Source organism: Cornus florida, unplaced genomic scaffold, assembly GCF_030987335.1.
Source record: "Cornus florida cultivar Cherokee Brave unplaced genomic scaffold, ASM3098733v1 CherokeeBrave_3.0.0_Hap2_Chr03, whole genome shotgun sequence".
Lineage (NCBI taxonomy): Eukaryota > Viridiplantae > Streptophyta > Magnoliopsida > Cornales > Cornaceae > Cornus > Cornus florida.
The window spans coordinates 49,641,156-49,647,035 of record NW_026775573.1 but is presented as its reverse complement, the minus strand read 5'-3'; the positions used below and the strand labels follow the sequence as shown (position 1 = coordinate 49,647,035).

Genomic DNA, 5,880 nt, shown 5'->3' with positions numbered 1-5,880 from the left:
GAGATAGACAAAACAGATAGATGACATGAATTTATGTAAGTGACAGGATATGAAGTATGCTAAACAATGTAAGTATGAAATGCATCCAATGTGGAATATCACAGGCATTGGACATATATGAGATAGCATGAACATAATACATAATGAATGAAGTGTGTGTATGAGATCTGTGAAGTTCGATCGATCACAAAAAAATGTGAGATCAATCTCAAAACTTCGATTGATCTGAGAAATTGAAAAACTGAGTTCGATCGATCTCTAAAGATCGATCTGAGAAATAAGTTCGATCGATCGAACTATGCGAACAGATCTGTGACGTGGATGGCACGGGACCTTCACGAACAGTGTTGTGGGCGTATCAACACAACAATTCCTCAATCCTAGTCACTGGACTAGGCCCATACTCCCACAAATCGAATCAAAACACACAAATATATACACAACATATATACACATATATACATATATAAACACAATGTTTCAAGTTTCATCAATGGTGGATTTCATCATCAATATATCATGGATTCAACATTTAAAACATGTATTTAACAACTTGAAGCTTGAAATCAAAGATGGGGTTCGGATCTTACCCAAAATCGAGGAGAGAAGATGAGATGCGAAGGGGGTGATACAAACTCAGATCCGAGAGGAGAGAGGAGAGAGAAAGAGAGAGTCGAAAGCTCACTGGATCTCGCCGGAGATGATGATAAAGATGGGTACACAGTGGCGACGGGAATGAAGGACAAGGGTTTGGAAGAGGGTTTGATCGGTTTAATAAATCGATCTAGAGACCCTCGGTTTCATTTTTTTTTAAAAAACTTTTCCCGTTCAGTTCGATCGATCGAACTGAGATTTCAGATCGATCGAACTGTGATGATCACTCTTCAAAGTATTTTTGAAATTTTTGGAATTTTTTTTTTTTTTTGAAAAATTAAAAACTAAAATTAAAAATTAAAATTGAAAAATAGAAAATATTTTTGGATTTTTGAAAAATAAAAATAAAAAAAATAAAATAAAATCTTTTTGGATTTTTGAAATAAATAAAGTAAAATATATATATATATATATATATATTTTTTAAATTAAAAAGTCAAACAAAGTCAAAGATGGTGAGATGAAGAACTGAGATCGATCTGAACAAAATGTTCGATTGATCAGATAGAGAGCAAAAATATGCAGGTTTTTGGTTCAAAAATTTGGTTAAGTGTTGGAACTTGTAGATTGATCCAATGATGAAGTTGGATCGGTCGAAAAACTTCAGATCGATCTTGAAATGTTTTCGATCGATAAGACAGAGAGCTGAAATATGCGGGTTGATGCAGGCTCAAAATTTTTCTAAGTGTTGAAGTACGAGATCGATCGAACGTTGAAGTTGGATCGATCTAAGGTCTTCTGATCGATCTGAGAATAAGTTCGAATGATGGGACAGAGAGGTGATTCGGATGCAGGTGGATGTAGGTCAAATTTTTTTTCAAGTGTTGGATGCAGGTGGAAGCTCGATCGATCGAACTCTTATTTGAGATCGATCGAACTTATGCAAAATGCTCAATCACAACATAAAAGTTCATGCAATCCTAATCACAGTTCCTAGCAATGCATATGAACCAAAAATAAGTATCTAGACTTCGCAAGAAATGAAATTTAAGATAGAAATGAGGGAGGAATAGGGTTTTGACACCCTACGAAATGTTTTGCTAGTCTTTAACATCTCTAGCAAGACGTTGAGCTCTTTTAGCCCAGATTAAAGATATTGTAATGCATCCCCTCCTTGTTGGGGTGATTGATGCTTTGAACTCCACCCAACAAATGGTTCTTTGAAGAACTTGTTGGATTAAGTTCAAAAGAAGCTTTTGGTCCCTTGTTAATGCAATCACAATCTTTGGGCTTCCATGCCCTTTCAAAGCAAGAATTTGAAACAACACTTTGAGAATGCAAGGTTGAAGATGATCCCTTTGAAGTTTTGGACTTACACAAAAGCTCACTTCCTTGACATTGAAGATTATGACATTTATCTACAATATTAACCTCTTCTTCATATTTGTCAAATGAATTGGGTGTGGGATTGAAAATATTCAAGTTCACCTTCATATGGCCAAATGAGATCTTCATTATCCCTGTCCTACAATTGATGTTGGCATTAGCGGTTGCCAAGAAAGGACGGCCAAGGATAACGGGAATTTGGCTTTTAGGATTGGGGACCGGTTCCGTGTCAATGACAACAAAATCAATCGGGAAGAAGAATTTGTCAATCTTTATCAATACATCCTCGATTATACCCCTAGGCTTTTTAATGGATCGGTCGGCAAGTTGTAAAACTATCGATGTCGGTTGCAATTCACCTAGGCCCAATTTGACATAAACCGAGAATGGAAGAAGGTTAACACTTGCTCCTAAGTCAAGAAGCGCCCTATTAATGATATGATCACCAATGATGCATGAAGCAGTAGGTGAACCGGGGTCCTTAAACTTTGGTAAAGTGTTATGTTGCAAAATTGAGCTTATTTGCTCGGTCAAAACCACTTTTCTTGGTTCTTGGCTCTTGTTCTTCCGCTTTTGGGTGCATAAGTCTTTCAAGAATTTGGCATAAGCCGAAATTTGCTTGATTGCATCCAAAAGTGGAATATTGACTTTCACTTGCCTAAACATTTCCATGATTTCATTGGTTTTTGCCTTTTGCTTGTCTTTTGAAATGGATCCTTTTAGGGCATCCGGAAATAGAGCTTTTAACTCAAAAACTTTTTCAGCATTTTCTTTTGAAAACTCTTCAACACAAGAATTTTTCAAATCACTTTGTTTCAAATTATTTTTTAACAAAACCTTTTCAAATTCATTTTTCAGCAAATCTTTCTTCAAATCATTTTCAAAATCATTCTTCAAATCACAATTTGAAGCTTTCTCATTCACAAGATCATGTATATGCAATGAAGGAGGAATGGGATGTGAAACGGGACGGGTGACAACTTGAGGTTGCACCGGTTCACTCTCTTCATTGGACATTTCAACTTGATTGTCCACAATCCTACCACTCCGCAAGGTAGTCACCGCATTAACATGCTCAATGGTGTGGCCTTCCGATGAGGAATGGGTTTCCACAACACATTGTTGCTTAGGTGGGGCATTCATAAGCATCTTTCCCTTCTCTCTTGCGTTAAGAGTGCTTGCTATTTGCCCTACTTGGGTGTCTAGCTTCGCAATAAATTGAGAGTGGGAATGAAACAATTGTGTGTTTGCCTCAAGAGTGCCCAAAGCATTCAAAACTTTTTCTTCAAAGGTGGGACTTCTAGCATTTCCTTGGGAATAAGATTGGTTGGGAAAATGAGAGTTAGCAAATTGATTCCCTTGTGATTGATAAGATCTCTAACCTTGGGATCCTTGGTTTTGAAGTGGAGGTGGAATGTACTTCCCTTGAAAACTGCCTTAGGAAGGGTTTGAGCCATCTCTTTGGTTTTTCCAAGAGAAATTCGGATGATTTCTCCAACTTGGATTATAATGAGTACCATAAGGATTGTTCCCTTGGTTCACAAAAGCTGCATTGACTTGTTCATTAGGTTCATTTTGCACTTGTCCGTGAGGACAATGAGAAGTAGAATGAAGAACACTAGAACAAGTCATACATGTGTCATTTGATGCACGATGAGAATGGTTAGGGAAGGAAGATACTTGGTTCACCGAGTTTTGGTTAATCAAAAATTGATCAAACCTTTGAGATAAAGACTTCATTTCGGCAGCTATTTCATTTGAGTGGTCGACTTGATGTAAGCCAACACTCTTCCTACCATTTGAATTTCTACCATTCTTGGATGATAATGTTCTATGCAAAGAATTTTCACTCATGCTCTCATAAAGACACCACACGTCATCCTCATGCCTATCAATGTAAGAGCCACCCATGGAAGCATCAACTATGCCGGCCTTTGTAAATATCCGATAAGCTTTCAAAGAAATATTGAACTAATTGCCATTTGGGCATGTCATGATGTGGACACTTCCTAAGCAATTCATTAAAGCGTTCCCATGCCTCATAAAATGTTTCTCCATCCCCATGTGTGAATTCTCTAATGGAAGTTCTCATGGCATTGGTCTTAGAAACCGGATAGTACTTTTTCAAGAACTCTTGTTGCATTTCTGCCCAAGAAGTGATTGAAAAAGGCCTAAGATTGTTAAACCACTACTTTGCCTTGTCTTTTAAGGTGAATAGAAAAAGTTTGAGTCTTAAGACCTCTTTCGGCATGTTCGTATATTTTACGGTGGAACAAACTTCTAAAAACTTATCCAAATGCTTATAAGATTCTTCACTTGGAAGTCCATGATAGTTAGGAAGCATTTGAATGGTTTGTGGTTTAATTTCATAGTGATGTGCTCTAAATGGTGGCAATTGAACGCATGTGGGTGCATTGTATTCATTAGGCATATAGTGATCTCTTAAAGCAAGTGGAGGATTAGCAATTTGAGGTGCAACATGGGCACCTTGATTTTGATTTCCTTGAATGATGGGAGGTTGTGGAGCATACATTGGCCTTGGCATTCCAAATGGAACTTGGCCTTGTTGTTGTTGTGGTTGGTGAATAAATAGCCTAGGCATGTCTAATGGTGCTTGCATGTTCTCATGATGCACATTTGGATGGGGGATACCTTGTTGGTCTATGTATCCAAGGTCCTCCACATGCTCTTCATTATGGCCTTCCATTGATGTAATGGATTGGGTAGAACTAGAACTTCCTCTTCCCCTAAGATTTCTAACTACGGATTCAAGATGCAAATCAAGAGGAACAAAAGTTGGTCTTAGTGATCTACGACCATGCATGCACAATGTAAAACACACAAATACAATGAATGAACAAGCACTTCGACTTCACAACAATTCAATGAAACTTCCTCCACAAACACTTAACCCATACTCCTATGCTTTAACAACAATGATGCAAAGAACAACGCGGGCTCACGATTTATCTAAGAAATTAAAAACAAGCCTCCACGCGGGCCGATGATTTAACTAAGGGATTGAGTAAAGAAAGTCTCACAAAGGTCCTTTAGCACTTCAACTCCAAATTTATAGCTTAGCTTAGCAATTTTTAATTTTTAGCCTTTTTCCTTTCTTGCTTAGCTCCTTTGCTTGGATGTTCCTTTGCTTGCCTCCTAACTCAATGCTTCTTGTCAAAGATGAACAAACACAATAAGTAACAAAAGAAAAATAAAAACAAAGTAAAGACACGATTAAAAGAGTACTAATTCCTAATAAATTCCACAAATACGACGTTGCCTAGTCCCTGGCAACGGTGCCAGAAACTTGGTGGTCGATCGTCGTTACACCACAAGCTTAGAAAGTGTGCATTAAGGCGAGAGCTAAGTTTTACAATTATAAAAGCCACTACTACCTTCACTAAAAATATAGTTAGGGTGAGTAGGGATCGTCCCAAGGGATTTGAGTCGAATTTGGTTGTGGAATCACTATTAGGGTTAGTAGGTCGAGTGATCAAACAAATAGTTGGTTGGTTGATTAAACTAGAGAGCAAATTAAACTAAATAATCGAATGCAATAAAGAGTAAGTAAGAGAGAGAGATCTTGGGGTTTAGAGGTCACCACCAAACAATACTTTTCTACACCTTTAACAAGTGACTAATGAGGGAAATGTGTGTTGCAATATTGATGTGTGTGTGTTTTTGGTTGATTCAACTGGCAAGGGTGACCAATTAAGTATATATTGTCTAAGCAACATGTGAAAAGCACAAGATATCTAACAATTAAGTATATATTGTCTAAATAGCATGTGAAAAGCACAATATATCTAGCAAGTTATTAATCCTTTCATTAAGCTCATAAGCCAAATACACCACAAGGTTAGAGACATATGCTACTTGTATTCAAAAGTATGGAACATC

At 37.3% G+C, this 5,880-nt stretch overlaps 1 pseudogene; it reads left to right on the top strand.

Annotated features, from left to right (window-relative positions):
* Window positions 1–3,968: 3,968 nt before the first annotated feature.
* Window positions 3,969–4,066, top strand: LOC132302009 (small nucleolar RNA R71; annotated as a pseudogene).
* Window positions 4,067–5,880: the final 1,814 nt, after the last annotated feature.